The sequence below is a fragment of the Oryctolagus cuniculus genome, chromosome 8 (genome assembly GCF_051225735.1).
Source record: "Oryctolagus cuniculus isolate XC-2025 breed Fujian yellow rabbit chromosome 8, ASM5122573v1, whole genome shotgun sequence".
NCBI classification, from domain to species: Eukaryota; Metazoa; Chordata; class Mammalia; order Lagomorpha; family Leporidae; genus Oryctolagus; species Oryctolagus cuniculus.
Genome location: NC_142874.1, coordinates 143891214 through 143917507, shown reverse-complemented (window position 1 = coordinate 143917507; position 26294 = coordinate 143891214). Strand labels below are relative to the sequence as shown.

The 26294-nt window shown below is 39.7% G+C and overlaps 1 pseudogene; it reads left to right on the top strand.

Moving 5' to 3' along the window:
- Positions 1 to 2040: 2040 nt before the first annotated feature.
- Positions 2041 to 2593, top strand: LOC100353817 (large ribosomal subunit protein uL15 pseudogene; annotated as a pseudogene).
- Positions 2594 to 26294: the final 23701 nt, after the last annotated feature.

Sequence of the window (26294 nt, the reverse complement as noted above, 5' to 3'; positions counted from 1 at the left end):
CTGTGGGCCCTTCCAAGCTGAAGGGGAGAGCAGAGTGATGTGCAGAAATGATGCCACAGCTGGGAGGGGATGATGCAACAGAGACTGGCTCTGAAATATGGAGACATTGTAAGAGGACAGTAAGCAACCTCCTGGATGTTGGAGCCACATCAGCCAGCAAGGAAATCAGGATCTAGCCCCAGCCCGCATAAAACTGAATTCTTCCAACTCGATGAAAGAGCCTGGAAATTGTTTCTTCATAATACATTCTGAAAGGAACCCAACCTGGAACACACCTGTATCTCTGTTCTGGACAATCAAAGAAAGTAAAACACCTGTCATGCCCCTTGAGATGTACAGGACCTGTAGAATGGTGACACTGCAATGCTGCGTCATCCCAAGATGCCAAACCTGTGTGGTGGCAACAGAAAACAAATATAAGGACATGGTCTTCACACACATCCCCCCAAATCCAGCATGATTGTTTTTGGCTGTTACACTGTTTTGCTTTGGACAAGGAACCACATAAGAGAAAGGTTTTTAACATGAAAATATAAAGAAAATATTCTAAAATGTGCACCAAAGAAATGCCAGATTGCCTTAAGACTGACAGCTGGTTTCTAATAAGAAACCCCACATGTTACAAGAGATTGAAGAGACATAATACAAGTCTTAAAACAAAAAACCTGTCAACCCAGCATACTGTATCTTGCAAGCTCTCATTTGTGAATGAGGTGAAATAAAGACCTTCCATAACAAACATAAATTGATAGAATTTTCCACCATTCATCCAGCCTTATAAAATACATAAGGAAATACTACCCAGAGAAACAGAGAAAGACAGTCAGCATTATGAAATTATGCAAAGACAGGGAATCTTTTAGTAAAACTACAAAGGAAATCCACAACAAACAATAAGAATACTTATGGAAAAATAGAAGAACCAAATCATTACATATCAATAATAACCTTAATTATAAATGGCCTAAATTCACCAAAGAAAAGGTACAGACTGGCTGATTGGATTAATAAAAAAGACCCATTTATTTGCTACCTGCAAGAAACATACCTCACCAACAAAGACACACATAGACTGAAAATGAAAAGATAAAAAAGATATTCCATGCCAACAGAAGGCAAACATGAGCAGGATTTGCTTTCCTAATATCAGACAAAACAGATTTTAAGACAAAAACTGTTAAAAGAGACAAAGAAGGCATTATTTAATGTTTAAGAATCAATTCAACAGGAAGATGTGACAATACTAAATGTATATGCAACTCAATGCCAGGGTGCATGACTATTTAAAAAAAAGTTAATGGATCTAAAGGCAGACATTGACTCCAAAACAATAGAAATGGGAACTTCAACACTCCACTTTCATCAATGGTCAGATCAACCAGACAGAAAATCAACAGAGAAACAACAGAGCTAATCAACACTATGGACCAATTGAACCTAATTGATATCTGCAGACTCTTCATCTCACAGTTTCAGAATACACATTATGGTCATCAGTGCATGGAACTTTCTCTAGAATTGACCATAAGCTAGGCCATAAAGCAAGTCTCAGCAAATTTAGAAAAACTGAATCATACAATGTATCTTGTATGACCACAATGAAAAGAAGCTGGAAATTAACATAAGAACCATAGAAAATATGCAAACACATAGAGACTGAGCAACACACTCCTGAATGAACAGTGATGCATAGGAGAAATCAAAAAGGAAATAAAAAATTCCTGAAAATGAATGAAGATGACAACATAACATATGAAAATGTGCCCGATACTGAAAAGCAGTGTTTAGTTGAAAGTGCCAACATCAAGAAATTGGAAAGGCATTAAATAAGTGATCCATAAATGCATCTCAAGGATGTAGAAAAACAAGAAGAAATAAAACCCAAAATTAGTAGGAGGAAATAAATAATTAAAATTAGAGAAGAAATAAACAAAATTGAAACAAAAACAATACAAAAGATCAGTGAAATGAAGAGCAACTTTTTGAAAAAATAAATAAAATTGATATACCGTTAGCCCAACTAACCAAAAAAAGAAGAAAAAAGAAAATAAAGCTCTTTCGTCTCGGCAGCCGACATGCCATCCAGACTGAGGAAGACCCGGAAACTGTGCGGCCACGTGAGCCACGGCCACGGCCGCATCGGCAAGCACCGGAAGCACCCAGGAGGCCGAGGTAATGCGGGTGGCATGCATCACCACAGGATCAGCTTTGATAAATATCACCCAGGTTACTTCGGGAAAGTTGGCATGAGGCATTACCACTTAAAGAGGAACCAGAGCTTCTGCCCAACTGTCAACCTTGATAAGCTGTGGACGTTGGTCAGTGAGCAGACACGGGTAAATGCTGCCAAGAACAAGACTGGAGCTGCTCCTGTCATTGATGTGGTGCGGTCGGGCTATTACAAAGTTCTGGGAAAGGGAAAGCTCCCAAAGCAGCCTGTCATCGTGAAGGCCAAATTCTTCAGCAGAAGAGCTGAGGAGAAGATTAAGGGCGTGGGGGAGCCTGTGTCCTGGTGGCTTGAAGCCACGGTTCATTAAATGCTAGCAAATGATTTTCAAAAAAAAAAAAAAGAAAGAAAGAAAGAAAATAAAAAGAGAGAAGATCCAAATTAATAAAATCAGAGATGAAAAAAGAGATGTTACAATGGATACCACAGAAATTGAATCATCAGAAATTACAACAAACAGCCGTATACCAACAAATAAGAAAACCTAGAAGAGATGGATAGATCTGGACACATATGATCTACCAAAATTTACTGATGAATACATAAAAAACTTAAATAGACCAACAAGCAAAATGGAGATTGAATCAGCTGTAAAGACCCTCCCAAGAGAGAAAAGCATAGGGCCGGATAACATCACTGCAGAATTGTACCAGAATTTTAAAGAAGAACCAATTCAAATTATTCTCAAACAATTCAAAACAATTTAAAGGGATGAATCCTCCCAAGGTCCTTCTATTAGTCCAGCATCATCTTAACTCTTAAGCCAGAAAAGAGATACAATAAAGAAAGAAATACTAGCTAATTGAATCCAACAATGTAAAAGAAAGATCATTCACCAGGACCATGTGGGACTTACTGCTGGTATGCAGGGATGGTCCAATATCACATTAACAAACTGCAGAATAAAAAACATGATTATCTCAATAGATTTTGAGAAAGTATTCAATAAAATACAACATCCTTTCATGATAAAAATGCTAAGCAAATTTGATATAAAAGGAAAATTTCTCAACATAACAAACACAATATATTCGAAACCCAAATCCATCATCATCCTGAATAGAGAAAATCTGGAAGCATTTCAACTGAACTTCAGAACCAGATGAGAATGTCTACTTTCATCATTGATATTCAAACTAGTTCTGAAAATTTTAACCAGAGTCATTATTCAAGAAAAAGAAATCAGAGATACAGATTGGAAAAGAGGAATTTGAATTGTCCCTGTTTTCAGATGACATGATTCTCTATATAGGGAAACCAGAAAACTCCACATAGAGACAGATTATTGCAACTCATAGGAGAGTTTGGTAAACTTACAGGACAAAAAAAAATTAACACAAAAATCAATAGCCTCTGTCTTTTTTGACTTTTTAAAATTTTTTATTTTAAATTTTAATTGGGTTTTAACACATTCTATGTGCTTTGTAGATACAATTCTTAAACATAATGATATTCCTTTCTTTCCTTCTTCTGTCTCTGTTCTCCCTCTCACCTTTCTTTCTTCTCCCTTTCTTTTCGTTTTTGAGATATATTTTAAATTTACATGAGCAAAAAAGTATAATATTTAACTGAATAAAAAGTTTTACACATGAAAAGCAAAAAAATGCCTAGTTTAGTGGCATATAGACAACGGCTATAAATAGTAACTGATTGGAAAAATTGCCATTTCACACATATATGATAAATTTTAAAGTAATCATAGATAATTATATATATATATATATATATACACACACAATGGAATATTATTCATCTATAACAAAAGAAGACTGACATTCTACCATTTGCAGCAAAACGGATGTAACGGAAGGACATCATGTTGAGTGAAATAAGAACACCGTGTATTCTTCCTTGCATGTGGGAGCTAAAATTAAAAAAAAAAAAAAACATAAAATAAGAAAGAAATGTATGTTGAATCACTAGTGTTGCAAATATAGTTTTGTATAACTTAGTTTTATAATTTTGTGAAACAAATGGATATGAATGTAGCCTTTATATTCACAAACAATGCTATCATTGAGAAAGAACTTTAACTATCAGTAATATTTACAGTAGCTACTAAAATTAAATATTTTGGAATAAATTTAAGAAAATATGTAAAATATGTCTATAATGAATATTACAAGACTTTAAATAAAGAAATAGAAGACACAAAAATAGAAGAATATTCCATGTTCATATGTTGGAAGAATTAATATCATGACAATGTCCATATTACCCAAAGCAATTAATAGATTCAATGTGTTCTCAGCAAAATAAGAAGGTCATTCTTCTCAGATCTAAAAAACACAGTGCAAAAATTCATATGGAAAACAAGAGACCCCAAAGATCTAAAGCAAACTTAAGCAACAAAAACAAAGATGGAGGCTACACAATACCAGATTTCAAGACAGGCCACTGCCAGCATACATCTCTGTGTATTCATTAAATGTGCAGACATTCCACTAAGCCACAGAGGCATAGTTCAAAGTTAAAAGCCAACAGAGGAAAAAAACAGCAAGTATTTCCACAAATGCATAAAAATAAATTCATAAATTCATTAAACAAGAATAAGGAAGACAATACAATCCCCACCCCACCAAAGGAACACAATAAAACTTCAAAATTAGAATGTGAAGATGAAGAGATTGATGGTAAGTGTGAAAAGGAATTCAGAGATTCATCAAGGGATTACTCAGAAGCAATGAGAAGCAAATCTACAAATTAAAGAAATCCATACATGTCATGAATGAAAATTCTCCTATGAAATTGAGATTTTGAAGAGAAATCAAAACAAAATACTAGGAAAGAAGAATTGAATATGTCAAATAAATAATATGGGAAATGTCTTAACAACAAACTTGGTGAGGCAGAAGAAAGAATATCTGAGTTAAAAGACAAATCTGTGAAAATTTTCAATGAAGAAGAAAGAGCAGGAGGAGGAGGAGAAGGAGGAGAAAGGAGAGAAGAAATTAGAAAAATTAAAAACAGTTTTAGAGATTTATGATATACTACAAATAACCCAACATATGAGTCTCAGGAGTTCCTGAAGGTGTGAAAAAAGAGAACAGGTTAGAAGGCCTATTTAGTGAAATCATTGCAGAAATGTTTCATTATTTGGAGAAAGAAAGGAATATGCAGGACCCAAGGCATATAGAACTCATTAGAGACATGGCCAGAAAAGATCTTCACCACCTAACATTGTAGTCAAGCTTTCAATAGTAAAACATAAAGGAAAGATTCTTAAATGTGCACAAGAAAAAGGCCAGATTATCTTCAGAAGATCTCCAATTAGACTCAAAGCTGACTTCTTATCAGAAACCTTATGGGTAAGAGAGAATGGAAAGACATAGTACAAGTCTTGAGAAAAAAAAAAAAAACTGTAAACCCTGAATACTGTATCATGAAAAGCTCTCATTTATGAATGAAAGTGAAACAAAAACATTTCAACACATACAGAAATTGGAATTTGTCACCACTCATTCAGCCTTACAAAAATACTTAAGGATTTGCTACCTATATAAACACATAATGGTAGACACCATGATGTAAGAATGTGAAGGCAGAAAATCTCCCAGTAAAAGTTCAAAGGGAATACAAAGAAAAACAATAGGAATATTTTAAAAAAAAATGGCAGGGCCAAGTCATTACTTATCAATAGTAATCTTGAATGTAAATGCATTAAAAGATGCAGGTTGGCTGAAAGGATTACAAAACAAGACTGACCTGTTTAGTGCCTACAGGAAACACATCTCACCACCAAAATACACACCGACTGAAAGTGAAATGTTGTAAAAAGTTATTCTATGCTAACAGAAAGCAGAAACGAGGAGGTGTAGCCATCCTAATATCAGACACAATAGACTTTTAGACAAAAATTGTTGAAAGGAGCAAAGAATGGAATTATTTAATGATTAAGGGATCAATAGGCAGATGTTAATACAATAAATGTATCAGCACCCAATGTCAGGGCACCTGCCTATTTAAAACAAATGTTAAAAATTTAAAGGGAAACACAGATCCCAATACAATAGTAATGGGGGACATCAACACCCCTATTTTAATCAATGGACAGATCCAATAGACAGAAAAACAACAAAGAAACACAAAGTTAATTGACACTGTGGACCAAATAGACCTAACAGATATCTACAGAACCCTTCATTACACAGGAGCTAAATATATATTCTTTTCATCTGTGCATGGAACTTTCTTTAGGATAGACCATATGTGATGCCATAAAGCAAACCTCAACAAAGTCAAAAAAATTGAAATACCATGCATCTTCTCTTACCACAATAGAATAAGCTTGAAAACAGCAAATCAAGAATCTTACTTTGAGATGTGAAATGCATGAAGTTTGTATAACAAATTAAAAAGTCATATAAATTACAATAAAAGCAATAATGTAGTACTTTTCTTGTAAAAAAAAGGGTTTGTCATTAAAATAAAATAAAAAAGAAATCTACAAAATATGTAAACACATGGAGACTGAAAAATATGCAGCTGAATGAACAATAGGTTTTAGAAAACTCAAAAGAGAAATACAAAGAAATAAATTAATTAAGACAATACATTATATCAAAACTTATAGGATACAACCAAAACAGTATTAAGATGAAAGTTTATAGCAATCAGTGTCTACATCAATAAAGTGGGAAAGCACCAGATAAATGAGCTATCAATTCATCCCAAAGACCCATAAAAACAACAAACCAAACCCCAGATTAGGAGGAGGAAAGAAATAATTAAATTTTAAGAAGAAATAAACAATATTGAATCCATTAAATTATGAAAGATCAGTGAAATTAAGAGCTAGTTTTTTAAAAAAATAAACAAAACTGATACACTAATGGCCTAACTAACCAAAAAAAGAGAGAAGACACAAATCAATAGATCAGAATGTAAAAGAAAATGTAAAAACAGATACTACAGAAATAAAAAGAATCATCAGTAATTACTACAAAGAAAAATCTAGAAGAAAAGGATAGATTCCTGAACACATACAATCTATCAAAATTGAATCATGAAGACATAGAAAACCAAAACAGACCAATAACCAAGATGCAGACTGAATTAGTGATAAAGTCCCTCCCAACAATTAAGAGCCCAGGACCAGATAGCTTCTCTGCTGAATTCTACCAGACATTTAAGGAAGAACTAATTCCAATTCTTCTCAAGCTATTCAAAGTGCTTGAAAGGGAGGGAACTGTCCCAAACCCCTTCTATGAGGCCAGCATCACTTTAATTCCAAAACCAGAAAAAAGATGCACCAAAAAAGAGAACTATAGACCAATATCAATGAGAAACATACATGCAAAAATCCTCAACAAAATACTAGGCAATTGAATCCAACAACATATGAGAAATATCATTCACCCAGAACAAGTGGGATTTGTCCTTTATATGCAGGCATGGTTCAACAGATGCATATCAATAAACATCATGCATCACATTACCAGACCGAGGAATAAAATCCCTATGATTATTTCAATAGATGCAGAAAAGCATCTGATAAAATACAACACACCTTTCATGATGAAAACTTTAAGAAAATTGGGTGTAAATGGAATATTCCTCAACAAAATCAAGACAATTTATGGCAAACCTGTGGCCAGCATCTTATTGAATGGGGAAAAGTTGGAAGAATTTTGACTGAGATACAGAACCAGACAAGGATACCTGCTCTCACCATTGCTATTCAATATAGTTCTGGAAGTTTTACCAGAGCCATTAGGCAAGAAATAGATATCAAATGGATTCAAACTGGAAAGGAAGAAGTAAAATTATCCATATTTGTAGATGACAAAATTCTATTTACAGGAGAACCAGATGACTCCACTATGAGAATATCAGAACTCATAAAAGACCCTAGTAAAGTTAAAGGATATAAAATTAACACACAAAAATCAATAACTATTGTGTACACAGACAATCTCATGGCTGAGAATTTCTAAGATCTGTCTGATTCACAATAGCTACAAAAAATTAAATAACTTGGAATAAATGCAACCATTAAAGTCAAAGATCTCTATGATGAAAATCACAAAACATTAGAGAAAGAAATAGAGAAAGAGAGTAAAAAATGGAAAAATCTTTCATGTGCATGGATTGGAAGAATTATTGTCAAAATGTCCATACTACTGAAAGCAGTTTACAGATTCAGTGTGATTCCAATAAAAATGCCAACAGCATTCTTTTCAGATCTAGAAAGAATGATGCTAAAAATTCATATGAAGGGGCTGTAACTGTGGCACAGCATGTAAAGCCACCACCTGAAGTGTTGGCACCCCTTTGGGTGCCAGTTCAAGTCCTGGCTGCCCCAATTCTGGTCCAGCTCCCTAATAATGTGCTTGAGAAAGCAGCGGAAGATGATCCAAGTGCTTGTGTCTCTGCACCCATGTGGGAGACTCTGTAAAGTCTCCTGTATCCTGGCCTTGGAACAGCCCAGCTCCAGCTGTTGTCATCATTTGGGGGTAAACCAGTGGAAGGATGACCTCTCTCTGTCACTCCCTCTCTTGCTATAACTCTGCCTTTTTAATAACATAAATAAATCTTAAAAAATATGCAAACACAAGAGACTCTGAATGGCTAAAGCAATCTTATACAAAGCCAGAGGCATCAAAATACCAGATTTCAAGACATCCTACAGGGCAGTTATAATCAAAACAGCATAGTACTGGTACAAAAATAGATGTGTAGACCAGGGGAACAGAATAGAAACTCCAGAAATGAATCCACACAAATCCAACAAACTTATCTTTGACAAAGGAGCTAAAATCAATCCCTGGAACCAGGACAGTCGCTTCAACAAATGGTCCTGGGAAAACTGAATCTTGACATGCAGAAGTATGAAATGAGGCCTTTACTTATACAAAAATCCACTCAAAATGCATCAAGGACCTAAATCTATGACATGATACCCTGAAATTACTAGAGAACATTGGGGAATCTCTGCAAGACATTGGAATAGACAAAGACTTCTTGAAAAGACCCCAGAAGCACAAGCAATCAAAGCCACAAATGACAAACGGGATTACATCAGGCTGGAAAGCTTCTGCACTGCAAAAGAAACACTCAACAAAGTGAAGACGCAGCCGATAGAATGGGAGAAATTACTTGCAAACTATGAAACTGATAAAGGATTAATATCCTAAATCATAAAGAGCTCAGGAACTCAACAACAACAAAACAAATGATGCAGTTAAGAAATTGGCAAAGGACTTGAATGGGTGTTTTTCAAAAAGATGAAATTGAAACGGGCAACAGACACATGAAAAAATGCTCAGGATCACTAGTCGTCAGGGAAATGAAAATCAAAAATCACAATGAAGTTTCACCTCACTTCCATGATAATGACTCTCATACAGAAATCAGCAAACAATAAATGCTGGTGAGGATGTGGGGAAAAAGATACCCTAATACACTGTTGATTGGAATGTAAACTGGTATAGCCATTGTGGAATACACTATGGAGATAACTCAGACAGCTGAAAATAGGCCTACCATATGTCCCTGCCATCCCACTCCTGGGAATTTACCCAAACAAAATGAAATTATCATATTAAAGAGTTATCTGATAAATCAATCTTTAAGAGTTATCTGTACCACCATGTTCATTGCAGTTCAATTCAAAATAGCCAAGATATGGAATCAACTCAGATGCCCGTCAACTGCTGACTGGATAAAGAAATACTACTCAGCTATAAAAATGAAATCCTGTCTTTTGCAACATAATGGATGCATCTGGAAACTATCATACTCAGTGAAATAAGCCAGTCCGAAAAAGACAGATACCATATGTTTTCTCTGATCTGGGGTAACTAATAGAGTAGCAAAAATATAATGTATTAAAGAGAAATTGACACCTTGAGCTTCAATAATTGTTTAGAGCTCGTCTCTACGGTTGAGGAATAGTGTATTTTTTCTTCATATTATTTGTTGAAATCACTACATTGTGTAGAGTTCATTTTATGAGTATAAAGTTAACTGAAAGTAGAACATTGTTAAAATTAAAAGTGGGAATAGGACAGGAAGGAGGAGGAATCATGAGACAATGGGATAGGGGGGAGAATAGGGTGGGAAAAATCACTATTTAGTATTTTTTTGTTATTTCCTAAATTTGTTTACATGAAACACATGAAATTTGTATACTTAAAATAAAAAGATTTATATCTACGAAATATATGACACTTGTTCTCTTTATATTAATGAAAAAATATTAAACTGAAAAAAAATTTTGTAACAACTACTGCAGTTGTGTCCCTAACTCCAGTCTGGATTTCTCTTATCCACTGAATGCTCTCTTTTTTTAAAAAGATTTTATTTATTTATTTGAAAGTCAGAGTTACACACAGAGATTAACACACACTCTGGAGTTCGGAGCATACCCCTGATGAGAGTGCTATGAGAGCCAGGACAAGTGGGGTGGGCACTGCCCTGAGGGATCTCGCTGCCTATGCAGAGGGCCCCCACAGACTTGCAGGGTTGTCCTCACTAGAGAATAGAAGGGGAATGCAAAGGATTAGGCCCTGACATGATCTGAAAGATGAAAAAGACTTTTTCTCATTTAGAACCTTTGAAAGTGATTGAAATTACTTTTAATTTAAAAAAATGCCATGTGGCTACTATTATGGAGTACCAGGTAGAGCTGCCACCTGAGGTACCAACCTGAGATGCCAGCATCACATGTGAATACCGATTCCTGTCCTGGCCGCTCCACTTCCAAACCAGCTCCCTGCTAATGGCCTGGAAAAGCAGCAGAAGATGGTCCAAGTGCTTGGGCCCCTGCACCTGGATGAAGCTCTTGGCTCCTGGCTTCAGCCTGGCCCAGGGCTGGCCTTTACAGCTATTTGAGAGAGTGAAACAGCAGATTAAAAACCTCTCTCTCTCTGACTCTCTCCTTGCCTTCCACATAAATAAATAAATCATATTTAAATGCCACAATCCTACTGTGCAGATCACCATGTAGTAGACTGTTAGCACTTCACTTAAAAGGAGATACAGTCAGCTAAGTCAACGTACCCTCACTATGTGGACAAGCAAAGGGCTGGCCCTGGCAATGTCAAACTTGCCTCCTATCAGAAATGTACCTACAGCAGATCCAAGACTTGATATAATTATTTATTTAATGTGATACTAGGAGTGGGCAGTTACGTCTGTTTAATGTGTCTCTGTCTGCATATGATGTGTGTGTCTGTGTGTGATGTATGTTTGTGTCTGTGTTTGGTGTATATATCTTAGGGTTGTTAGTATGTGTGTGTGTTTGGGTTTAGTGTGTGTTTCTGTGTTTGTGCGGGTCTGTGTCTGTCCTTGTCTGTATTTGCTCTCTGTGTCTATTCAGTATACCTGTGCATGTATCTGTGTGTGTGTGTGTGTGTGTTTGGTGTGCATCTTCTGTGTGTCTGTGTTTGGTGTGCTTAAAGATTTCCTTGCGTCTGTGTGTGGGGAGGAAGGTTTTTCCTATGTGAGAGTATGTGCATTTCTGTGTTTCTGTGTTTGAAGGATGTGTGGGGATGGCATCCGTGTATGTGTTTGGGAAGGTATCTCCTGTGTGTGTGTGTGTGTGTATGTGTGTGTGTTTATGTGTCTGTGTTTGGTGTGTGTGTGCTTGCTCATTGCTTTTCTTCACCGATTAGCCTGCTGGGAGGGTAGCCATTTCCGTTTTCTACTTGGTTTACATTAATTACATCATATTTCTCTTAAAACATTATTTTGTCATCTCTCAAGCATTAACAATGTTTCCTAAAGGGAAGACATATTTACTCATTTTATTTTTCTCCTTGTAGCTGAGACTAATTAGAGGTTTTCAGGGCAGTTCTGCCTGACATCTCTCTACACATTATTCTGTGGGTGACCCTAAGACAGCTCAAGGTGAGTCGTGCTGGGTAGCACAGGGAGGTTTCTGTGACCCCTAGCAAAATGTCACCAAAACTCCCCTTACCCAGTCATCACAATGAAGAATGTCCAATGAAAATTTTGGAATCACCATTGTAGTAAAATATATTGCTATATAAAGAATTAATCATTTGCATTGACAATTATACATATTCAAAGTAAATGCATTTAATAAAATGTAATAAAAATAAATTTTGTAATGCTCAACTTCATGTGTGTTTAAAAATTCCCTTCTGACCACCAGAAACCATAGAAGAATCGCTCCATGTTATGTGCATGCAATTATGTATGTGTTTGCATGGACATGTGTGCAGGTGTGTGTGCATGACAGGCATGTGCGCCTGCACCACAGGTGAGTATTCATAGCCAGTGTGCAGAAAGGGCAATTATCCATTCAATCAATCTCTTTATAAATTCTCTTCACTTACACTTTCTTTTTTTAAAGATTTTATTTTGTTTATTTGAAAGACAGAGTTAAACAGAGAGGTAGAGACAGAGAGGTCTTCCATCTGCTGGTTCACTCCCCAGATGGCTGCAATGGCTGGAGCTGTGCCGATCCGAAGCCAGAAGCCAGGAGCTTCTTACAGGTCTTCTTACAGAGCTTCTTACCCATGTGGATGCAGGGGCCCAAGGACTTGGGCCATCTTCTACTGCTATTCCAGGCCATAGCAGAGAGCTGCATCGGAAGAGGAGCAGCTGGGACGAGAACAGGTGCCCATATGGTGTGGGGAGCAACTCGGACTAGACTAAGTTACTGGAATTAAGACTTATTTTATGCATCTGCTCTCCCACAATATGGTGCTGGGAGAGGAGTAAACAGCTTCTACGCAGCTGCCTCCAGTTCCACCAATAAACTGCAGGAGCTGCTCCTGATTGGAGGAGAGCAGCGTACTCGGCGTGTGGGTAGCAGAGTTGGGATTGGTGGAAGAGGACTATAAAGGAGGAGAGAGACAACATGCACCAGGAACATCTAAGGGGACACCTGAGGAACATCTGAGCAGCCCCCGGGAGAGCTGGCCAGCGGTGTGCTGCTCCCCCGCAGAAGTGGGGAAAGTGGCAGGGGGGCCCACCCCTCCACGGAGGTGGAGGGACGGCAGCCAACCCGGGAAGAACCAGCAGCAAACCCGGGGAGGGCCGAGCAGACAAAAGAACAGCGCAGGGTCCTGTGTCGTTCCTCCATGAAGAGGAGGAGTGACAATATGGGATGCTGGCACCTCAGGCCAGGGCATTAACTCACTGCATCACAGCACTGGCACCTTCACTTATACTTTCTAAAGAGACATGAAATAAAGTAGAGTAACATCATAGAGCCCAGAGTTCACAGTGCACAGGTAAGAGGGGGAGGCTTTGTTGCTGTGTTACTATTCTCAGTGCATGGACACTGACATTAGCAATTGCACCAGTCAGGATCCTGCAGAGGAACAGGGCCCACAGACTATCCATGTCCATAGTCTGCCTCCTGCTACTGGGGAACCAGGAAAGCCAGTGACAGGACTCCATCCAACCTTGAAGGCCTAGGAAACTGTGGTGCGGGTCCATCTGTCTTTCCTCCTGCGTTTTGGTTCTACTCAGGCCCTCCATATATCACTGACAGCCGCCCATTATCCTTTGTGGACTCATGAGGAGAATTCCTATACTCAGCCCCTCAGTCAAGTGCTCATCCCCTCCAGAAAACCTGAGAGACCATGCAGAAAGACTTCCCATCCATCTGGGCATCCCTCGCCCAGCCAAGCTGACACCTACAATTAACTATCAGAGTGCCAACTGATGAGCAGGTGGGGCCCCCACCATCAGATGGCAGTACAGGCTGCTCCAATCAGCACACTGAGGGGAAGCAAAGAGCATATGTGTTGAGTCAGAGATACCCAGCTTCATATCCAGCCCCTTGACTTATAGTCTGAGGTCTTCAGCTTTGAAACCTCAGCCTCTGTTTCCTCAAAACTTTGATAGTGTTTTCAGGAAAATCACCTATCAGGGGACTTCAAAAACTGTGGAGGAAAATGGGATTAAAAGGTTAGTTTGGGGCACACATTTTGAAATCCACGCATGGTACTTTCATAATATGCTTTCCCCATGCACTTGTTGAAAGCTGTTATTTAAAGAAATTACAAAGTATTCAGAAGTAATGGGCAGGACGGATCTGAATGGCCATGAGAAGTTCAACCCACAACTTTGGCTCGGTCCTGAAGAGAGGATGCCCCTGCCCCCGTATACCTCCTGATGACCAGAAAGCACAGGGACACTTTGAGATTCTCCAGCAGAAAACACAAGAATAGACAGGGTCTCATTTTCCTGCAGTGTGACTCAGAAAACATTTTTTTCCTAGAATATAGGAAAAGATTTCTGACATTTAGAGGCAGAGAATTAAAGATCGTTCTGTGAAGAATAATAAGTGAGAAAGTGACTCTACCTTCATAGCAGGCAGGTACCCGAGCACCCAGGTCTGGCCCAGTGAGGGCTGCAGGTGCAGAGTTGTCATGCGGCTCATGGGGAGGCAGAGGGAGGAGGTGTAATCAAGTTAAATGCATCTGTTGGAGGGAAACGGGGACGTTAATATTCCAGGGACAACTCCGGCAGAATTCATTTTATGAGACAATCTCCTTCAACTTTTCAAAAGTGTTGCAGGTTAATCTTTGCAAACCAGGCCCCATCCTGGACACATGCCACAGGACACACAGAGCAATGCGGACATGGCGGTAAGCGATGCACAGAACTGATCATGGACGGATCAGGTGCAATGGGCTTGTGAGGTAGCATTTATAGCTGGGACTCACCTGGTTATTTACAGGCATCTCCTTTCATTCATAAAAACAGAGCTTTATAATGGTTACGGTTCTTAATTCAGTCTCTCACGGCATCAAGAACACTGAAAAATCACACTGGATATAGTTATAGAGTAACATTCAACATTAAAACAACACTGAATATGGGCTTCAGTATCAGACAGAATGTGCGCAGGTATTAATTGCATGATTATCAAATAAAGGCTAAAAAATAAACAGCCAAACTTGGCATCTAACTTCATGACTCAACTGCTAAAGGGCACATCAGGACTATGGATGGCAACAAGCACAGTCTCTCTCTCTCTCTCTCTCTCTCTCTCTCTCTCTCTCTCTTTTGTTCTTTCTTTTCTCTCCCCCCGACACTCCCTTCAGAGACAGATTCTACTATCAGGATCCAGCGAGCCATTAAGTTGTGTAGGCTAAGGTGGGCATGAACAGACTATCACTTCTATAACAAGGAAAGAACAGACCTGAAGAAGGGCTAGGACAGGTGTCTGGCCTAGCAGAGAAGCACTGGTTAAAATGCACTTGCCCCACACCACAGCACCTTGGTTGCAGCACCAGCTCCAGCTTCCAGTTCCAGAAGTCCACTAACATCTGTCCTAGGAGACAGCGGGGAATGGTTCAAGTAATTGAGTTCCTGCCAGTCACATAAGAGACCTGGATTAGGTTCCTGGCTCCTGCCTTGGACCCTGGCCCAGTCCAGCTCTCATAGACATTTGAGAAGTAAACCAGCAGATGGATGCTCTCTCTTAAATTAAAAAAGGGAAAATAATAAACATCTTTTTCTAAAAAGGTTATAACTTCATTATAAGGTTGACTGTTCATGAGATGTGTTCTTGGAAATTACCTGTTTATACCGATCCCAGTGAAGTTTTAAGGCAATGATTGGAATTCTTTAAATGAAAACAATAATACGCCTCCATTCCAGCATTCATGGAGGCACTTTTAATGAGATGTGATAATATGCTCTATCCCATTAAAATAAAAGATGCACATTCAGAAAGTTGTTAGGCAAAAAAGTCTTGCTTTAATTTGCATTTCCTTGATTACTACTAGTGATGCATTCAACATGGGTTATTCCAAATGTTGTCTGCCTCTGCGTGTGTGCACTGTACACTTTTAATTAATCCATAAACTATGAGATATTTGATTTCCAGAAGGAGTCCTTATTCACTTTCAAACAGCCAGTGGTTAGCAAATTGCATAGTGTATAAAATCAGTTCTAAAATTACTTGCTGAATATTCTACATTGTCTTTTTACTTAGGTGATAAAAATAAGGAACAGGACAGGGCCCAGCACAGGGCCCTAACTAACTTTCCTGAGGAACATCCACCAGGGACATGATCTATAAATCAGGTCTGTGTGAGTGCTGCCATCACACCTATTCCATGTTCACCACAGGTTTGTTAAAGTCTGGATGACTCTGATTCAAGAGTTCACTTAACATCTCAAGTCCTCTGTCAGAGAGGCCCCTCTTGCAAGACCCCACTGATGTTGTGTGACGATGATCAGACCAGTGCAGTGGCCTGAGGGTGGCTTCATCAAGTATTCTCTTCCCTAGTGCTGCCGTGGATCTCTCCTCTTACGTTTGTTTTTGTTTCTTCTCTGGGCTCATTCTGGAGATGTCATTCTTGGGTTCTGCATTGCGGCATAGCAGGTAAAGCCCAAACCTGTGGTGCTGACATCCCATATGCGCCGGTTGAGTCTTGGCTGCTCCACTTCCAATCCAGCTCCCTGCTAATGCATATGGGAAACCATCTGAAGATGGCCCAAGTACATGGGCTCCTGAACTTACAGAGGAGACGCAGATGAGGCTCTTAGCTTCAAAGAGGTCTAGCTTTGGCCACTGTGGCTATTTGTGGGAGAGAACCAGCAGATGGAAGATTCTCTCTCTCCCTCTCTCTCTCAAAATGCTTTTCAAATAAATAAATAAATATTTTTTTTTTTGACAGGCAGAGTAGACAGTGAGAGAGATAGACAGAGAGAAAGGTCTTCCTTTTGCCGTTGGTTCACCCTCCAATGGCCGCCGCAGCCGGCGCACCGCGCTGATCCGCAGGCAGGAGCCAGGTGCTTCTCCTGGTCTCCCATGGGGTGCAGGGCCCAAGCGCCTGGGCCATCCTCCACTGCACTCCCAGGCCACAGCAGAGAGCTGGCCTGGAAGAGGGGCAACCGGGACAGAATCCGGCGCCCCAACCGGGACTAGAACCCGGTGTGCCGGCGCCGCTAGGCAGAGGATTAGCCTAGTGAGCCGCGGCGCCGACTAATAAATAAATATTTTAAAAAATAATTCTCAAGAGTGGGTTTATTAGGGCTGAAAGATAACAAAGCAAGTGTCCTGGATACTGAGAGATCCTGCTCATTTCACAGATTCCACCTAGTCATGCTTCATCATTAGACTTTAACTGCCTCACTTTAAAGCATGCATATCTAAAGGTATGGTTCTATTGTCTACGATTTTATTTATTTTTACAGCTGTGCATGACAAATAAACTTATTAATAAAAACATTTTTTTGTGACCGAGGAAGAAAGCTTGTTTTCAAATCATGGTTCAGGTGTTCACACTGACACCCAAGGGTTTTGTCCTCCCTGCTCCGCCTCCAGGTGTTTCTCTTCTGCCTCTTCACATGCAAAGAGAGATACACTGCCACCCTCACACAGGTATGCACGCATGCACAGCTGCCAGGGCAGGTCCCGAGTCCATACTATTCAGCAGTCTGTTACCTAACCCTGGTTACCTCTGAATTAAGTAGAAAGGAGGAGGATGAAGGGATGTAGGATGTAGAGAGGAGGAAGAGAAAACAGAACAAGAATGTCGAGTGGGTGTGTTAACACTAAGCATAGCCGAATAAGCCTTTGGATCTTCCTCCTGCCAACACACTATCCTGCATTCTTGGCACCTTTGCCAGTGACATTTCAACTCTCAAATCAGGCCAGGAGGGATGTACACCCTTTTCTCTGCCATCTCAATGAAGAAAGGAAGACTTTAATACTCATGCATGAATAACATTTTCTATTTGTTGACTTAACTTAACTGGACAGGCATAGAGCTTCCAGCATCTTTGCTGTTAGCCTCCAGCTCCACCTTAAAATCAGGATTTTCAAATGAGCAGAAGAGGATTAAAACTGAAGTCACAACTTCAGAGATTATTAAGGACCTGTAGGTGCTTCATGGTGCCATCTCTCTTAAAGTCCTGCTCATAACTTACAAGCTATGTATGAAATAGCTCTTGATCTGTGTCTCTCCCCCAAACTGCATCAGGCACTCGGTTCTTCTTTTAGCTGCTTGGACAGAGCCGAGCTCCTTCCCACCTCGAGACATTTGCAGAAGCTGATTCCCTGCTCAGAACCCTTCCCTGGGCTCTCATGACTGTGTGACTGTCTCCTATTCTATCTGTAAATGTGCATTTCTCAGCACCCACTCCCTTGACTGCATGGATGCAGCGCACCCAGCTCTTTGAAATTACAACATTGAAGGCAGCATCCCTTGTGTTTTGCTCTTTCTTTCACAGTAGATTGTGACATCAGAAAGCCCAAGGCTATACTGTCTTTCTGGGTTCTGAAGGCTTTGCCTGCATCAATGCCTGGAATACACAGGCACTGACTGTATGCGGGTTAAGGTATTGGGTCATTCTCTTTCTTCAGCATGGGACAACTTTGAGGAGGCAGGTGATTTGCACAAGCCTACACGGTAGTGGAGGCAAGACCCAGCAAGGGTTTCAGTGCAAGTCTTTGGCTTTCACACTGAAGTAATGCCACTTCCAAGACACTCTAATGCTATATCATAGCAAGTGCATTAGCTCAGTATTTTGCTCTTATTTCTGTGCATATCAGTGGTACAATTTGTATTTCCTGTCTGGTTGATTATAATTAAAAAATCACTTGTTCCTGAGCTGTGATATACTCTGATTCCTGGATCTTTCCCCTAAGCCATGTAATCACCACTCTTTAAGATGTCGACAATGATTCTGAGGCTTCCAAGAAATTCTCAATTAAAATTTAAGAGATGACTAAACCTGTAAAGGATTTAAGTGAAGTACAACTGGAAGTTCCATTTCAAAATGCTAGAGATTCTACCTCTGATAGGCTGTCAGCATCAGGGATGATCAGATAATGCAGGGTCATCAATAATACAAACTATTATTTGGCACAAATGCTACCAAAAGCTTGGTCTCCTACTCCTAACTGTATAATTTTCATGGAAAATGCCAATTTCCAGAGAAGCAAGGCATAAAGGCAAATAAGAGTAATAGGCACTCTCCATTGGCTTTCTCCTACCAGTAGTGCCAGTGCCAAAGTTCCAACCTTCAGCAATAGCCAACTTGCACAGCACATGGCCCAGTGCAACCCGGGCTCTCTGCCAGTCTGAGACTGACACAGGGGCTCCATTCTCTCTGTGTTCTCCTGACCCTGTCCTATGCGTTCCACTTCCTAACTCTCTCTGTGCTGGACAAATTCAGCCTCTACCCTAGTGGATGATGCATTTAGATAAAAAAATTAGGCAGCATATACTTTGTACCAGGCACTGTTCCATGCACACTATAAACATTAATTCATTCCATCATCACCACAGTCTCTCAGAATGGATACCACTCTTACCATCCTCATGTTGCAGATACCTCTAGTGTCCTGTCCCTGCTTAAAAAGTTTTGAATTTTGTATCATTTAGGATTTGGAATTTTCAGGCTAGTGTTAACCTGTATTTCTTTCTCCCCATTACACACAGACATTGTCTTAAAGCAAGTTGAGTCTAACTTGAGTACCCTACTGCAAATGATGATCTCATGATTCCACAAGTATATGTCCCATTGCATTTCAGTGTTCTCCACACTAATAAGTCACCCTCTCCATATGTTCCACTCCACGGGTTCAACAACCCAAAGGTCAAAACTACTTGAGATAGGGAATTACATCTGTCTTGAACACATACAGACCTTTTCTACGCAAGATTGTATTTGTTTATTATTTATTATGTAATTGAAAGGCACAGCATCAGAGGGGGATGCAGATGGGAGGGAGAGGAACAGGGAACAGGCAGGAAATCTTCCATCTGCTGGTTCACTCTCCAAATAGCCAGAAAAGACAGGGCTAGGCCAGGAGGAAGCCAGGAACCAGAAACTCCATCAGGGACACCCACATGGGTGTCAGGCAGCCAAGAACTTGACTATCATCTACTGACTCCCAGGGTGCACATAGCAAGAGTCTGGATCAGAAGTTGATGCAAGACTAGATCACAAGCACTTCAGTACAGGCTATAAGAGTCCCACAACACCTGCCTTATGTATGCGTGTTTTCTCCTGTCACTGTGATCCAATCAGTGCAATGTGGCAGCTATTTACATAGCATTTGCATCATATTGGACATTATTAGCAATACAGAGATGATATAAGTACACACAAGGGTTGCATGGTTCTCTGCAAATACAATTCCATGTTATATAAGGGACTGGAGCATCCATGACTTAGGGATCCAAGCCCATTCCTGAAACCCATCCTCTTCAGATTCAAGGAATGGTCATATTTCAACGAGAACTTGGTGGCTCCTGGCCCTGTGATATATCCCCACAGCTGTTAAGCACCACGTCTTTAGCATGGTATAGGCAATAAAGCACCTGGAACATAGGAGGTGGTTAAAAATAAGCTAAATGGTAAAGTGAGTACATTTCCATCATTTTCACTGTGTATTTAATTTTGAAGAGCATTCTGCTGCCCAGAATTCACTCTTTACTTTAACTTTTAAAATTATACACAAGCTGTGTCCCACCTAGCATAACAATGCACTTTCTAAGGAGAGATATAAAAATCCAAAGCAATACATTTTAGCATGTCACCTCACAAAGCCATATTGCTAGAAAATCAAAAGATAAAATATCAAATTCAATGTGCAGTAGTATTCCTGAAGCAAATATGTTTAGTATGCAATGTTGTAGAATCTTTAACTCGTTACTGACTTTTCCTGTGCAGGTAAATTCTTTTCTTCATCAGAATTATTCTGGCACAAGGAATTTTCTTCCTGGTAATGAAGTTTATTCTATAAGGGTTCAAAGTTCTCTGTGGCTATAAATGGCACAGCTTTGGGAACTACTGGGCACTGCAACTATCTGGTTCAGTGCATAATATTTCTATCTTTCATGAATCTTTGGGAAGCTGCAAATGCTATTTGGTCTGCTCCAGGCACAAAGCCATGCGTACTTCTGTGTCATTCTTCAAACATGTTTGTGTGATGACAGTTTGATTCTTCAGACATGCTCAAGGGTAAGACTGTCTGATTTTTATTTTTATTTAAAAAGTAATTTTGCTGTTATGTGATTGGATTATCTCCCTGGCAGAACCCAATCTCTCAGTTATTTTACTACTTCAGTCTCTTTCCTCATCATTTGTGTTCATTTTGAAGGTTTGAGGGAAATGTCTTTTAAGAAGAAAATGTGCAGAAATAGACACCTGAATCTTCTGTGTTTTAAACCACACACACACACACACACAGAGAGAGAGAAATACAGAGCTCACTAAATTAAAGCTCTTCTTTTATCTACAGAGTATTAAAAATTCAGTAGAGGCTCTTTCAAATTCAAAATCTTATTTGGGGGGTGGCACTGTGGTGTAGCCAGTAAGGTGCTGTCTGCAGTGCTGGAAGCCCATATGGGCACCCATTCTAGTCCCAGATGCTCCACTTCCAATCCAGCTCTCTTCTATGGCTTGAGAAATCAGTAGAAGATGGCCCAAGTCCTTGGGCCCCTGCACCCACATGCGAGACCTGGGAGAAGCTCTTAGCTCCTGGCTTCAGATCTGCCCAGTTGTGGCCACTGCGGTCATTTGGGGAGTGAACCAGCAGATGGAAGACCCCCCCCATCTCTATGTCTATGTCTATGTCTATGTTTATGTCTATGACTATGTCTATCTCTATCTCTATCTCTCCCCCCACCCCGCCTCTGCCTCTCTGTAACTCTATGCCTTTCTAATAAATAAATACGTCTTTAAAAATTAATCTTATTTGGAACTATCAATGATATATTGTTCCCTTCCACCTGCTGGAGGGAATTAGGGAGAGTGGTTATACACTCTGCTTCCAGTACTGGATAACGCATTACTCTTAAAAAGATTATTCAAGACACTGCTCGCGAAAACAGACGTATGATAGGTATCTGAATCCCCACTGAGGAAGACTTTTTCAAATGTTACAAGCATCACAGAGCTATAAGATCATGCAAACCTAGATAATCAAGCATCGGGGAAGGCAAAAACCAAGAATAAAGCCATTTTCCTCCATGTGTAGGCAATGGCCATTGTGCAAAAAGATCAGCAAAACCGTGAAGAGTTGTTTGGCTTTGTGAGGTGAGAGGAGATCAGGCCTGCCCAAATTAGCAAGAATCGTGACCTTGGCGCCAATTTAATCCACGACCAGAAGGATCACACTCAGGTTACAGCCTGGTTGACACTGAGCTTCAGCCTTTGCTTGGCAAGAAGCCTTCGTTCCCCCTTCCTTCTGTTTTCCTCTTATCCTGATGCATCAGGAACCTGGAAACTCCATTTCCAGGACTTTCAGGCAGGGCTGAGAGCAGAGAGCAGGAGGAAGGACTGCGACTCCAGAAGCTGCAGGTTTTCTGACAGCATCACTGCTTCCCCCAGAAAGTACCCACGTCTTTGCCGAGGGGACTGGGGTCATCTGTAGCTGTATCCAGAGTGTCTCGAAATGACCTCCAGAAGATACTGTCCACTCTTCCTGACTTTGCCAGGATCCCAGCCCTCTGAAGGTTAGATGGGACTAATTCCTGCTTACTACTCAGCATGGGTTGAGCTTTCATTTTTGTTTGTTTGCTTTTAAAAGATGTATTTATTGAGGCTGGCATTGCAACATAGTAAGTAAAGCTGTTTGCCTGTGACACCAGTGTCCCTCGTGGGCTCTGGTTCATGTGTCGGCTGCTCCACTTCTGATCCAGCTCCCTGCTAATGACCTGGGAAAAGCAGTGGAAGATGCCCCAAGTGTTTGGGCCCCTGCCACTCACATGGGAGACCTGGAGGAAGCTCCTGGCTCCTGGTTTCAGCCAGGACCAACCCTGGCCTTTGAGGTCATCTGGGGAGTGAATAAGTGGATGGAAAATCTCTCTCTCCTTCCTTAATTCCTACTTTCAAATAAACAAACAAAATCTTTATTATAAAACATGCATTTATTTATTTTAAAGGCAGAGTAACAGAGGAAGACAGAGAGACCTTCCATCCACTAGTTCACTACCCAAAAGCCCACAACGACGCGGGCTAGGCCAGGCCAAAGCCAGGAACCAGAAATCCCACCCAAGTCTTTCACATGGGTGGCAGGGGCCCAAGCACTTGGGCCCTCTTTTCCTGCTTCCTAAGATGCATTAGTCTGATTCCTATAGAGGCTGTGGTGCATTAATGCACTGTGCCACAACGCACTCCCTGGCTTTAATGTCCTTAACTCACTCCTTAGTGATAACGGAGACGGAGAAGCAAACCTGTGCTTGAGTGAAGGTTTACATCCAAAGAGTGTCAGCTGGGTGGCCCAGAGATGTGAAAAATCTTGACATCGCTGTTTGAAGCTGCCTGAATTTGCAGGATTCCACACCTCTGTCCAGGGACAGAAAAAAATTAAAATCAATATCTTCATACTCAAATTATTCCTGAAAATTATTTTTCAAAATCATAGCACAAAGATATCCAATAATAAGAAAACAAAATATATGTCCTAGAATAATGACAAAGAAAAGAAAGAAATGCACCAAAGACATTGGCTTATCATGTTGGGAGTGCTATTAAACATATTTGCTTTTCTGAAATAAGTAAAAGACAAATATGACTATCTCAGGGAATGGAAAGCTATAAAATGTTATCATCGATCAGAAAAAGAATGTGAAAAAAATATACACGGTACCAAAAATTAAGAACTAAATATGAGAGTTAAATACTATTTTAGATACAATTAAAGAAAGAAATGGATGAATTATAACATACAACAGAAAAATTATCTGGAGAGTGAAACAATGACATAAAACAAAAATATTTAAAAAGAGAATACAGGAGAGCACTTCAAAATAAGTAAAACTAACACAAATATTCAAGGTTCTCAATTTCATAAACAAACACATTTACACATCACATTGAAATCGTGGAAAGCCAAAGAAACAGAGAAAAATTACCTTCAAATGAGTCCTTATACAAGGGCAGGAGATACTCAATATTCCAGGGTCAAAATCATGGCCAACTCAAAGTTTTGTAGGCACACAAATTTCCTAGAGGAATAAAGAGAATGAAAACAATTTCAGACCAAAACCTAGAAAAACAAGGAAACCCACCACCAGCATATTTCTTCACCTGTATAGATGCCCTGACAAAAATTCTGAAAGATACAGGCTTGGATCTCCAGTCACAAACTAAACAGGAATGCGGGGCACAGAGAGTGGCCAACTCAGGGTTTCACCAAAACAAACACTGATTATATATAAAAACAGCATTGCTGATTATATATAAAAACAACAACATTGCTTGCTTGGAGGTTTTAAATGTATATTTATTTATATCACAATAACCAATAATGTATCAGGGAACTAATAAATAAAAATCTTCATGAGAAATGTACAACAATTAATAATAGAAGATAAAAGGTTAAAGGTAGTGGTGCCTTATTGAGAGGAAATGGTAAAAATACAAGGAGTAGAATCATGCAACTTCCAGTGAGAAAAATGTGTGCTTCAAGAAACAGTCATTGCAACAGCGCAGCCAGGAGGAGAAGGGGTGAAATACAGCAACGAGGTCTGTCAAAGGACTCTCCCTGCTGCTGAGAAAGTGAATCCACATTGCACCTAAACTACAACATCTCTGAGACCGGGTGGGGATTTTCCCACCTGTATGCTGTTTTCAAGAGACACATTGCAAACAAAATGTAAACTATTGAGAAGTAAAGCGCTGAAAACAACAGCCATGTTAACATCCGTCTAACAGACTCAACAGCAGGAAGAGGGACAGTAGTTCCCGCTCACTAGTGCATGTGAGTGTAAGAAAACAAAACCAACACTGCAGGGCCAGTATATGTGGGTCCACACAGTTACGGCAAGTCAGCTCCATCCACAGAGGCTGAATGGATTGGGCCCGAGAGCATGGCAGCCAGACGGGACACCCAGTAAGTGAGCAGAATGTGATCACAGAGGTGGGTGTCAGAAGGATCCCTGGGATGAGTCATGAAAGGGAAAGAGGTCACGTACATCTGAGAAGCGGGATGGTGTCCACCGGGGGATGCTTAAGGTGTGTGAGTACTATGGGTCTGGGATGTGACCCAATTCGAGTGGCATGAGTGGGAGGTGTAAGTGGTGTGTGATATGTGTGCTCTGTGGTGTACATGTATTGTGTCGCATGTGTGCAGTGTGGTGTGTGTGCTTGGAGGACCAGATAGATGGGTGGTGTGCTGAGTATGTGGCGTGTAGTTTCTGTAGGTGTGACCTGTAGTTTCTGCATGGAATGGGTTATGTGATACTTGTGACTGGTGTGTGTATTTTGTGTTGTGCGTGGTGTATGAGGTGATATGAGTGGTATGTTCTTCATGGAGTGTGTAGCGTCTGTTTTATGGTGTGTGGTATTTGTTGCATATGTTCTGTAGTGTGTGGTGTTTTATGTTGTGTGGCTTGCAGCATGTGGTGTGTGTAGTGCGTCCTGGCATGTGATTTGGGTTATGTTTGTGTGTTGGTGTGAGCAGATGTTTCTGATGTACGTGTTTTGTGATGTGCGGCATGTGATATGGGTTTTGTGAGGGCAGTGAGGTTGGTATGTCTGGTGTTTGTGTGATGTGTGGTGTGTGTCTTCCACATGCCTCAGTTCAGCATGTGCAATTTCATCCACTCATACAATGTTTTTTCAGGGAAAAAACACATAAAATATATATAAATTTCTCATTATTCTTACATTTTCTTCTAATGCACCCATTGTCTTATAAAAAACTCAAGTTATCAAAGCGAGTATTATGAACAAAAGTAATCATGATATCAATCTAAATACAATCACTTCAAATTATTTTGAAAAATTTTCATCCAGAAAAAATAAATATATTTAATTCAAGATAATGGCAGATCTACCAGAACAAAAAGAATGAAGCAGGAGATAATACATCTCACAATACTTTTTTTTTTATAAGCAGACAAAAAATAAGCAAATGTATAAAACATTGGATCAACTTGTTTACTATACAAACTATCATCAAAACATTAAAATATTATAGACAACTGAGAAATAAACTTTCGTTAAGAACACATGGGATATTTAGAAAATGGAACCACAAACTAGACTCTAAAACAACTCTTCACAAGTTTTGAAGAGTGAAGATTCTATAAAACCTATTCTCTTTTTTTTGTTAAAGATATATTTTACTTATTTGAAAGATAGAGTTGGAGAGGTAGAAAGAGAG